This window comes from Astyanax mexicanus, chromosome 18, assembly GCF_023375975.1.
Source record: "Astyanax mexicanus isolate ESR-SI-001 chromosome 18, AstMex3_surface, whole genome shotgun sequence".
Taxonomy (NCBI): domain Eukaryota; kingdom Metazoa; phylum Chordata; class Actinopteri; order Characiformes; family Acestrorhamphidae; genus Astyanax; species Astyanax mexicanus.
The window spans coordinates 8,283,609-8,296,969 of record NC_064425.1 but is presented as its reverse complement, the minus strand read 5'-3'; the positions used below and the strand labels follow the sequence as shown (position 1 = coordinate 8,296,969).

Below are 13,361 nucleotides of genomic sequence, written 5' to 3'. Positions count from 1 at the left end.
ACACACACATTGCGTGACAGCAAAGATACACACCCACTGATACACACATCTTGATATAACAATGCATACACACGCACACAACCAAACACAAACACACACACACACACACACACAGACATACACATGATCACACATACACAACAATGCAAATTAACACACACAAACTCACACACACAAACTCATAAAAAAATGCACACTAGGTGATATTATAATACACACACATACACACACTAGCGGACACCACTTGACAGTATTACTAACACACACATGCACACAAACACACACACAGTAATGGACACTATTTGCAAAGGTAAATAATGCACATGCACACACACACACACACACACACACACATACAAACACACACACACACACACACACAGTAACGCACACTACGTGACATACTTATACAACCACACATGCACCACTCTCTACTCAGTGTACAGCCACTCACACACTTCTTATCCGAATAATACACACTGCTTGATTCTATAATACACACACACACACACACACACACACACACACAGTAATATACACTATTTGGCATACTAGTAGATAAACTCACACTTATTAGCAAAGCTAAATAATGCATGTACGCACACACACTTCTTAACAAATTCACACACACACACACACACACACACACAATAATGCACACTACTTGACATACTAATACAACCACACATGCACCACTCTCTACTCAGTGTACAGTCACTCACACTCACATGCACACTACTTGATTCAGTAATACACACACACACACACACACACACACACACTGCTTAAAAAAGTGTTTGCATGCACACAAACACATGCACCACCACTTTCTACTCAACATACAATCTCTCTCTCTCTCTCTCTCTCTCTCTCTCTCTCTCACACACACACACACACACGCCATCTTAAGTGAGTGCACCTTTCCTTGTACGACACTTCCAAAGCACACACTGTTTCAGAGCTAAAGTAACTTCTCAATGTCCCCAAAGGGACCTTTAAGCAGCTAAGATCATCCTGACCAGAGAGAGAGAGAGAGAAAGAGAGAGATAGAGAGAGAGCAGTGTGATGCTCCCTCGACCACTGAAGAATCATCTCTCTGTTACATTGCATCTATTTCACTCTGCGTCTATGTTGAAACAAAAGCTAGACTGGGGTGTGTGCTCCTAAACCGGGAATTTTGAGGCAGCAAGGGAGCCGCCAGAATATCCACCAGTTTAAATGGCAGCGGCATTCACACACCTCCCTGAATTAACAGTGAAAACAGCCAAAAAATGGGCAATAAATAAGTGCAAGATGGCAAATGGATTGAGCGTAATGCGCACGAGGTGGAAGGTAGTATTGAAAACTCCATAGTTTGCTAGCAAGTTAGTTAATAACTAACTTAGGGACTGTAGAAAAATACCTCGTAGTTTGTATAGCTACAGTCCTCCACAGGCTTCACTGAACTGAACATCTGTCCAGGTAAATAACGTGGGCACAGCATCCTTCTTCTAGTTTCGCATTTCAGCCAGTCAGTGTCTTAAAGAAAAAAAAAAAATTATAAACTGTTCTGAATTTACTTTTGTATCCATGTTAATCTGTAATATTAACTTCAGACATAAAATTAATGTTAATTCATGCCCAGCTATGGGTACAGCTATGTTGTAAGACAAGGCTCCCCACGGTAGGGTATTAACTAGCTAGCTTTAGCTAACCTAGCGAAGCAGGCTACTCTAAAGAGCTATGGCTTGACCGATGTTACACCTCCCCCCGCCTCATGTAACATTGTAATATAAACAGTTAATGGTTAATCAAGTCATAGCCAGAGATCTGAGTTTAGCTAGTTTGTTGTCTCTCTTTGCTAACGTTCATCTAGCTAGATTGGCTGGCTGGGTAATATTAATATGGCTAGCATTAGCTAGCTAGCTAGTTAGCACAGCAACAGTAACATACATCTTAAATTGAAATGACCAAGTGCCATTGTGCAGGATCTTTGGAGAAACTATGGAAGGTCTGACCTTTTTATAAGATTTCTTTCCTTTCGAAGAATTGCATTTGTGATTATTTTGGTAGACGATGGTGACATTGGTGAATATAAAGCATATTAACCCTGGTTAGTTCAGAGATAGACCTTCAGTGATCCTACCACCCCCAAGTATCTTAGTCACTCTGTTTTTTATCACACTCTGATTGGTTGCATAGCTTATGATGTACTTTAGCCACACCCGTGAGTGGCACAAGACAGTATAGTAGTATGTGTTTCTAATAAAGTGGCCAGTGTTGTGGAATTACTCATTAAAAGAAGGAAAACAACATATGCCTTTGATTAACTTTTGTTTTGAGAGCAAACATTACGTAGACAATCATACAGAGTTTGACAGCATATCACTTAGTTATGACAGTTACAATCTTCAGTTATGAAGGCGGTAAAGCTGATTATGTTGCCCATAGCAACCGTGAGTTTCTGCGAACGTGTTAAATTGCACATAAGCTCAGGACACGATCGAGACATGATGTACTATAGCTGTCTGACGGGTCTGCGGCTAGAAGTGTTATATCTTCGCCTCAGCTGTAAGCAAATTATTACGATAAATAAACTAATAAAAGCATTAGACATCAAGCTAAAAAAATCAATAATGCCCCCACACGAGTAAGTGGAAGCACCAGACAGTCCTGTAGGCGTTTCCAATAAAGTGGCCAGTGTGTGGAATGGCAATATAGTGCAGTAGGTGTTTCTAATAAAGTGGACAATGTAAGGAAATACAATATAGTACAATAGCTAGTAGGTATTTCTAATAAAGTGGCCAATAAATGAAAGCAAAAGAGAATCTTAGACACTACGTGTTTCTGGTAAAGTGGCCAATGAGTTGAAGCACAAGAGTACAGTAGCCGGTAGGTGTTTCTAATAAAGTGTCCAGTAACTGGAAATCCCTTGATAGTACAGTAGCTCGTAGGTGTTTCCAATAAAGGGGCCAGTGTGTGGAAGCACTAGATAGTACGGAAACCAGTAGGTGTTTCCAATAAAGTGGCCAATGTGTGGTAGCACTAGATAGTACAGTAGCTCATAGGTGTTTCTAATAAAGTGGCCATTGTGAGGAAACACAAGATATTACAGTAGCCATAGGTCTTGGCGTTTCTAATAAAGTGGCCAGTGAGTTGAAGCACAAGATGTGTGGAAGCACTAGATAGTACAGTAACCAGTAGGTGTTTCTAATAAAGTGGACAGGGTGAGGAAGGGCAAAATAGTACATAAGCCAGTAGGTGTTTCTGATAAAGTGGCCATTGTGAGGAAACACAAGATAGTACAGTAGCCAAAGGTCTTGGTGTTTCTAATAAAGTGGCCAGTGAGTTGAAGCTTAAGATGTGTGGAAGCACTAGATAGTACAGTAGCCAGTAGGTGTTTCTAATGAAGTGGCCAGTGTGTGGAATCACTAGATAGTACAGTAGCCAGTAGGTGTTTCTAATAAAGTGGACAGTGTGAGGAAGGGCAAAATAGTACATAAGCCAGTAGGTGTTTCTAATAAAGTGGCCATTGTGAGGAAATACAAAATAGTATAGTAGCCAGTAGGTGTTTCTAATAATGTGGCCAATGTGAGGAAATACAAGATAGTATTGTAGCTAGTAGGTGTTTCTTATAAAGTGGCCAGTGAGTGGTGGAATTACAGTATATTGTTTTCCATGTTACTTTTTTTATTTGTAGCATCTTTATTTCTAACACACACACACACACACACACACACACACACCCACACACACACATACACACACACACACACACACACACACACACACACACACACACACACAGACACACACTCTCTGCTTGTGTAATGCATCCCCCTGTTCATGTTCTTGCTCCAGCTGTGCTGAGAGGCTGGGTAATAGAATGGTGACTCTGGAGTGACGTGGATGAGTTACGGGTGGGCCGCCGTGTTTAAAGCCCACCAGTTCCAGAGGGACAGTAGCGCTGGTGTGTGTTTTTTGCGGATGGGTTTCTGCGGGTGCTTAATCGAGCGGCGAGACAATGCAAGCTGTCATCTAAAGCCCGGCTTATAGCCCTGATTTGGGGGCGTAGTAGGAGGGGGAGCAGATGTCCAAGATCATGTGACTCCGCCCCCTTCGTCTGGATGACCGCTTTCTAACCTCAGTGGGTCTCCTTGCTATTCTCTGGAGACGACCAATTAGGGAGGGGTTTGTGTACTTTGATGTTGTCAGGTGACTCATTATTTACAGTATCTAAGCTTTAATACATACAGGCTGACCACTTTATTGGAAACCCCTACTTAATATTTTATCTTCACATTGCTAGTGTCAGTTTGATTTATTAAGTTACCCATTGTTGAAGTTTCCAATATAGTGGCCAGTGATTAGAATCACATTGCTGATATTTCTTTTAAAGTGGCCTGTGATTAAAATCACATTGCTGATGTTTCTGATAAAGTGGCCAGTAATCCAGTAATTAGAATCGGATTGTTGATGTGATTAGAATCACATTGATGATGTTTCTGATAAAGTGGCCAGTAGTTAGAATCACATTGCTGATGTTTCTAATAAAGTGGCCAGTTATTAGAATCACATTGCTGATGTTTATGATAAAGTGGCCAGTAATTAGAATCACATTGCTGATGTTTCTAATAAAGTGGCCAGTTATTAGAATCACATTGTTAGTGTTTCTAATAAAGTGACCATTGATTAGAATCACATTGTTGATGTTTCTGATAAAGTGGCCATAGACTAGAATCACATTGATGACTTTTCCGATAAAGTGGCCAGTGATTAGAATCACATTGTTGATGTTTCTGATAAAGTGGCCATAGACTAGAATCACATTGATGACTTTTCCTATAAAGTGGCCAGTGATTAGAATCACATTGCTGATGTTTCTAATAAAGTGGCCAGTGATTAAAATCAAATTGTTGTTGTTTCTAATAAGGTGGCCAGTGATTATATTCAGATTGATGATGTTTCTAATAAAGTGGCCAGTGAATAGAATCACATTGCTGATGTTTCTGATAAAGTGGCCGTAGACTAGAATCACATTGTTGATGTTACTAATGAAGTGGCCAGTGAGGTGAAGCACTAGATAGAAGCAGGTGTTTCCAATAAAGTGGCCAAAGTGTCAAATTACAAGATAGTTGGTGTTTCTCATAAAGTGGCCACTAAATTGAAGCATAAAACATTAGAGTAACTGTTTCTGATAAAGTGGCCGGTGAATGGAGACACAAGACAGTAAAGTTGGTATTTCTAATAAAGTCAGAGTAGCTATTTCTAATAAAGTGGCCAGTGGGTTGATAGGCTGGTTGATGTGTTTTCTGGAGCATTTGGTTTCTGATTGGTGCTAATAAATGCAACCTTGGCACAAAAGGATCTTGGGAGCTGTCAGAAAGCAGTGGAGTGTCTGACACTGTTTTGACAGATCAGTGTCTTTTATCTCTTCTGGCTTTGTGAGCTCTGAAATAGTAATTATAGCACAGATAGTCACTGCTATAAAACGAGGGCGCAGGCTTGTTCAGCACACCTATTATATACAGAATGTTCAATATATACTTCTTTAGAACTTTACTGTTGTTTGCCTGGTTGATATGGTAATATGTTTTATCACAATACTATGTTTATCTCGATTGCAGTCGAAATGAAATGTTCAAATGCATCAGTATCTACAGATCCTTAAAGTGGACATATTATTTAAAACTCACTTTTTGTATGCTTTTGTATTTCCACTTGGCTTGACATTTCGGTCATTTTGTTTGAGAACCACAGAAAGCACATATCAGGACTAGCCAGCAGACTTTGTCTGAGGGAGGGATCTGTAACTACTGTCTATGGCAAATCAGCAGTTGAGGGAGATAAGAGTAAGTACATTCATATAATGAGTTTTGTGTTTCTATTACAGTTAAGCATGAACTAGCTTGTTAGTGTTTTGACATTTAGCACAAACATGGGGCGTGGCCTTCAAAGCTTATTTGCATAGAAGTGACAGAGCCCTCAAAGGCTTATTCTGAAAGGAACTGAACTGGTTAGAATAGAGTTGGTGAGATCTTTATCTTTATGTGAGAAGGATTTTGTATAGAACATAGACCTATTCTAACAATATTACGATTATGTTCAGAATATCATGAAACATAAAACAAGATGCATATAATGAAGTCAGTTAGGCAAGAGTAAATTTGACCAATCAGTTGTTTTGTCACTTAAAGGTGAACAAAAATAAATAAATTAAGCTTCAGTGAGGTTATATTTGCAAAACAACTATTATTTCTTAAATTATCTTTACATTTCTACATATTAGGTCATGGTCTTACTATATTTTCTGTTTGCAGTAATATATTATATTATTCTACAGACTCAATATATAATTGGTATATAACATTAAGTCCAATCCTATGTCCAATATATAATCTCCTGGGATCACTGTAATCTCCTGTTCTTAATATAGTACATTATGGCCTTGTTGTATATTCTCTAACAGTATGTGTAGATTGCTCAAATGTATGTATGCAAATAAGGTTCCCAGGTTCCCTCAAAACTATTCCGTAATCTTTATCTAAAGGTATTATTGAAGATCGGAGGAAAGCGCAGTGACTCGGTTTCGATACATCAGCTCACAGATGCAGCCTTGTACTGATCAACATCACCCTTTGAAGTGATAAGGGGAAAGAGCGCCATCTACCCACCCACAGAGAGAGAGCAAGAATATTGTGCTCTCTCAGGGCTCAGGCAGCTGATGGCAAGCTGCATGACCAGGATTTGAACCACTGGACCACCCAGAGCCCAATATAATATCTTAGTTTGTGCATAAAAAGTTATGTAGCTTCTGTGTATTATATTGCTTTATGGCCACCAGAAACTTTTTTTTTTAGAAAATGTGTGGCTTCCAAAAATTACGTCATAAAATATATATTTTATATACTGTATAATATAGACCATACATGAACCCCTAAAAACGCTAATCCACCATGCTCTACAGAAGGTCCCCCGTAACTCCTGCAGGTATTTCTCCTGTCTCTGTCTCTGTCTCTGTCTGATCACAGTGAGGATGCTTTTGCTGGTGCTTTAATCCCTTCACCACGTCTACAAATGCCGAATGACTGAATGGGCCCTAATTAGGTGGCTGCCAGGACGGCGAGCAGCCCTACATTTGGATTCCATTTATTGACAGTTATGTCATCTCCGCTAATCGGCTGCAGACGTTCTGCGAGCCTCATTAAAGGACGGGTGGCCGCGGCTCATCTTGCGGTTTAGTAAGAGGCTTTTCACCAGTCCCGGCCAGAGCTCTCGCGTCTAATTCGCCGAGATTCACAGTACGTGCTCGGCTGATTCGTCCTAACTCGCAAACCAGACGCCATTCTTCTCAGAGGTGTAGCTTCCGCTAGCAGCAAAAAAATCTCAGCCGCTGTAAAAGAGCCCTGTTTTATATCTTTTATAGTTTTATTATTCGTTTTTTTTTTTCAGTCTAATACATTAATTTACACCTTTATATAATTTTACAGCACAAAATCTGCTGTGGCTCTCAAGTACTAGAGGATAACAGTCCTCGGATCGTTTAGCATCTGCTTCTGTGGAAAAACAAACAACATCTCATGAAAACAGTATATTATTTTTAATGGCATTAATGTATTATCTTGTGGCCACAATGTAGTATCTTTTTGGCACAATATATCTCTTTGTATAGTATATATCTTCTGTATGTGTCCTCAATATGTTGTCTTGTGGCCTCTATAATATCTAATGCCCACATTATTTTACCTCGTGGCCACATTATGTTATCTTGTGGCCACAATATAGTTTCAATTTTTTTTGGCCACAATAGCATATCAATATCATTATCAAATACCTCTTGTGGCCTCTCATGGCCACAATATAGTATCATTTGACCTCATAACAACAGTACACCATCTTGTGCCCTCATTATATGTGTGGCTCTGCCCCTATATTATCTAATGGTCACATTATGGTACTTCGTGTCCACATAATATTATCTTGAGCCCTCCTAGTATTTTATTGTGGTCACAGCATTTTTTTTGGCCACGATATAATATTCTTTTGACCTCATGGCAACAATACATTATCTTGTGCTCTCACTATATGTGTGGATCTGCCTCTATATTATCTAATGGCCACATTATGGTACCTCATGGCCACATTATATTATCTTTTGGCCTCCTACTATTTAATTGTGGTAACAGCATTTTTTTTTCTCATGGCCACAATATAGAATCCGTTGAGCTCATGGCAACAATACATTATCTTGTGGCCTCAGTATATTAACTTGTGACCACAGTAAATTTGCTTGTTTCCTCAATATACAGTATTATATTGTGGACAGAATATATTACCTTGTGGCATCAATATTATTGTACGACTTTAAAATATAATGTTGGCCACTAAATATTATCTCATGATCATGTGTATTAATTTTTTTAGCCACAGCAAAGTGTTAATATATATATTTTGATGCCTTAATATTTTTATCTTGTCGCCATAGCATATATTTTCTTTATTTTGTGATCTTAAGATCTTAAATATCTTGTGGTCACAATTTATTATGTCTTGGCCGCAATCAATTAAATCTTCTTCACCCCAAAAAAATGTATGTACTGTAGCTTTGTCTTGTGGGGGACCGAATATTATCTCATGGCTTGATCATGTGCATGATCTACTATCTTGTCATGACTACAATATAATGTCTTGTGACCTTAAAATATTATATATTACCTTGCAGCCTCAACAGATAAGTATTTGTGACCTCAGTAAAACATCTTATATCCTTAATATATATATATATATATATATATATATAAAATACATGATATAATTATATTTTTACTGTATATTATTTTGTGACCTTAATATATTATTTTATAAAATTGCACAATGTCTCTACAGAGGAGGCACGATTCAGTCAGTGAGAGTAGATGGCCTATTTTTTTAGCTTTGTTTTCTGTGTTTTTTTTTAGTCTAATAAATAAACTTACGCTCATTTCATAGGAAAAGTCTACTGTGCTCTCGAGCTGCTTTATCATCCGGTGCTACAGTAAAAAAAAAAGAAAGAAGGAAAAGAAAAGAGAGAAAAAGCTCTCTAAACATCGCGTCTGCGTTTCCAGTAACGTGCGCGGTCCCTTTGCAATTACAGTCTGAGTTCAAGGCCATAAATCTTGAGGAGGAAAATGAGAAACTTTTGGAATTCGGAGCACAACAGAAAGTTGAAAAAGCTCCACGGGTGCAGTTCGTGAGTCTATATATCAAACTTCTGGGGGCAGTTGAAGGATTAGCCTTTGCCATTCAAATGCTAATGAAAACGCTTGAGCGGACGAGAGAGGGGGGCTCGTCCGGGATCGCCGGCTTTTCTTCCTCTGACATTTATGGGCCTTGACGCTCCTCCATGTAACAAATGGTAATGCCGCAGCTCTGTGGAGGTTTTGTTAAACACACGATTCAGTTCGGGGGCTCACGTAGCCTCAGGGCACTTCTGCATTCACAGGAAGTGGCAATGATGATGAAAATGAGCCAACTTTTCGGTCAGGAGCAGGAAGGAGGAGGGCGCGGAGGCTGTGGGAGGTAAATCTGTCAGGCACAGTGGACGGCCGTGTGGACTGGACCCTGACCAGCAGCCTTAGGCAACTGTAAGGGTATCCAGACATTATAGACAAATTTCAGATCCTGTCTTTTGTATTTTGTCTTTTTTGTTTTTGTGTGGCAGATATTAGACCTTCAGTAATATAATTTTGTGTATGTTGTAGGGCTGCATGATATTAGAAAAAAAAATTACATTGCAAATGTTCTTTTTTTTTCGACGATATATATCGCGATATTAAACAATGCAAGGCCCATGACATCATCAGCTCCGCCCCCACCCAAGTGCGCGCTGTCTCGCACTCCAAACCCGAGAAAAACAGCAAAACAACAGTAATCGGCCCTTTAATCAGGCATTTAAATGGCATTTTAAAAGGTAAATAAGAGCATTTGTTTTTTCTGGGATTAAAAGCGTGAATTCAGCTGTAACTGGAAAAATCTGCACAAAACTGTGCTGGACTGAGGTGCACAGCTTTCCACACGTGACCACATTTACAAGCACGTGCCCAACCATGTGGATAAAGGCCATGTGGTTACCTCATGTTTAAGGGGGGTACACTGGTTCATCAAGTTTATCCAGTATACCGGAGGGAAAATTAAAGTGTGTTTTTTACATACTGCCATACCTCTAGAGGCGCTGTGGAGTGCTGTGTAGAACAGCACCGCTAAAGAAGCACACTGGCAGAGGTCTCTAGTTAATGCTAGCCAGTTAGCATAACAAGCTAACACACTGGAAGCTCAGCTCTGTGGAGTCAAACGCTCATCTCGCTCTGTCCTGCCCGGAGAGAAATGAGTACAGCACTTTATCTGAAGAGCTCCTGCTGCTGTTCCTTATGAGTGTTTTAAAATTGAAAAACAACAGCAAACAGCAATTATTTGATCAGAGAAGAGACCCTTGTAAATATATTAATGCTGTAGCTTGAAGGATCATTTTAATGCACACTGAACTTTTTAAAATGTTGAGAAAGGCTTGTGTCATCAGGCGCTAGATATCATAAAAAAAATGTTTTTATCCATTTTGGTAGCACCTTAGAAAGTGACACTACTAAGTGAAACTACACTATTATGGTTGTCAATTCCTTCTCCAAATCTGTGGATGCCAGTTTCTTAAACAATGGTTGCCAACTTCATCTCCAAGCATACGGATAAATGACTCTATCCTTGCCAATTCCAACCACTTTATAAAGGCTATGTTTGTCAATTTTGATGGCAACTTAGAAAGTCACACTTGCCTTAGTACCTCAGAATCTGCCAACTTTAAACCTGTGTAAAACAACTCTAACTCCAAATCTATGAAGGTCAATTTCACCTCCAAATGATGGATACCTGACTTCCTTCTTGCCAACTCCATCTCTGACTCCTTCTTCTAGATATCTGATGTATCACTTCATAAAGGCTGTGTCTGTCAATTTTTATTGCGCTTTAGAAAGTGCTAAAGTACTTACTTTAGAAGCTACACTAGAATAGATGCCAATTCTAAACCTGTGGATGCCAACTCCGTCCCCAAACTCTTTATGCTAACTCCAAACCTAATGATCACAACTCCAGCTACAAGTGTACAAGAGTACCTGACACAGTCCTTGCCAACTCAGACTGCTTACTTACAATATATAATGTACCACTTCGTAAAGGTTATGTTTTTTAATATTAATGGCACTTCATAAAGTGACACTTTCTGAAGTACCTCAGAAGAAACCTTAGTGTGGTTGCCAACCCCAGACATATTACATTGCATTGCATTGCCACGGACAGTAGGTATAGATCCCTCCCTCAGACAAAGTCTTCTGACTAATCCTGCTGTGTACTGTCTAAGATTCTCAACCAGAAAATGTGTTTATAGAAGCATATAATAATTCCTGACACCAAAATCTTTCAGCTTTACAGATTTACAGGAAAAAATCCTAAAGCTCATCTTGGTGCTGAACACAGGACCTCCACATATGGATTTGTTGGTTCTTTCCACCAAGACAAAAGCAGGACTCGTTATTAAAGATGATCTGCTGTCATTCTGAGATGCTTTATAGCAGTTTGAAACAACTGCTTACCAACTGCTTATCATCACTGTCACTATTTTTTTGTTGTTATAATGAATGTATAAACTAGGGGTGTGCCATATCGCATCGTACGCGATAATATTGCGAACATTTTTTAATATTGTGAACGATATTATACCCTGAAATATCGTGCCATATCATCCACCCCTAATTATCACATCAGGGTACTACTTTTATGCTGTTTTTAGCAAAAGGAAAATTCACACTGTTCTCCTTTCCCATTATATATCTACTAGAGACAGGTTATATCTGTCCATTATAATTTATTTTGCTTTAATCCTGGATATATGGAGATATTTGGAGTGTAGTATTGGTATCACGACATTCTGGATCATTGACTTCTGTTACAATCTGATTTGTAACTTCTTGTATTTTTTAAATATCTCAGTTAGGGATGTGCCATATTATATCATATGCAATAATACAGTTTTATTCTCATTTTGTTTCAGTAGGGTATTCTTGAAATAATTATTGTTTATATGTTTATGTTTTCAAGAGCTACATAACATGAGTAGTGCAGTCATATGCTATAACCAGCATCAACGTTCAATCCAATCAATCCAAGAATGGAGAATCAAGAATGAATCCAACATTTTAGGTCAATACTGCTGACCAATTACAATTTCTAATGCAGATTGGAACATTAAAACACTCTTAACTGCACATTTCAGTCTGCTGGTTGAGAACCTCAGACAGTACATAGCAGGATTAGACAGCAGACTTTGTTTGAGGAAGGGATCTGTACCTACTGTCTGAGTTTTGTGCTTCTGTTGCTGTTAAGCATAAACTAGCTTGTATGTGTTTTGCTTTATAGCACAAGTCAACAGTAGCGTATATATATATATATATATATATATATATATATATATATATATATATATATATATATATATATATGGGGCGTGGCCAGCAACAGCTTATTTGCATTATATATCTACTGGAGACAGATAATATCTGTCCAGCATCATTTATTTCACTTTAATCCTGGATATATGGGGATATCTGAAGTGTAGTATTGGTATCACGATAGTCTATATAATTGACTTCTGTTAGAATCTGATGAAAATTCTTGGATTTTTTTTTATATCTCAGTTAGGGGTCTGCCAAATCATATCGTATGCAATATTACAATTTTATTTAGATTTTGTCGCAGTAGGGTATTCTTTAAATTTTTATGATTTAATTGAATGTTTTGTCATATCGCCAATAATATCGTTAACGCAAAAATACCATGAAATATCGTGATATTATTTTAGGGCCATATCGCCCACCTCTAGTATAAACCATTGTGATGTTTTGAGCCCCTCATCATCACTCATACCAAGGAACGCACTTTGATGAACATGAATCTGTTGTGAGTGTTGAAGCTACTGTAAATAAACCCAGCTGATTAGCATGTTAACACGCATGCATTGGCCATCCCTTCCCTGTCTTGGGACTTTCAATCACTTACCACATCCCAGTGCACGTAACGTACAGCGCCTGTCTTCATTACACATTCATCTGGAGACTCCTAAAACAATTAGCATGACATCTGTTAACGTCGTACCTGGATACCAGCTTTCCCTTGTGGTATCCCTCCTTTCACTTCCATTCTTCCTCTGAAAAGATATCGTACAAATAAGAGGGAACGTCCAGGTTCTAGTCAGGTTGTTGAAATGCATCATCAGCCAAAGCTATATATATGTACATTATAAGTACATTATCTGTCTCAATGACATTTTCTGTATAGGTGCAGAAATAATTGCCACTGAC

At 38.6% G+C, this 13,361-nt stretch overlaps 1 protein-coding gene across 3 annotated transcripts in view; it reads left to right on the top strand.

Moving 5' to 3' along the window:
- Positions 1-13,361, top strand: part of LOC103041663 (limbic system associated membrane protein) — a 1,356,419-nt gene that overhangs the window by 955,074 nt on the left and 387,984 nt on the right. The gene's annotated exons all lie outside the window — the stretch shown is intronic.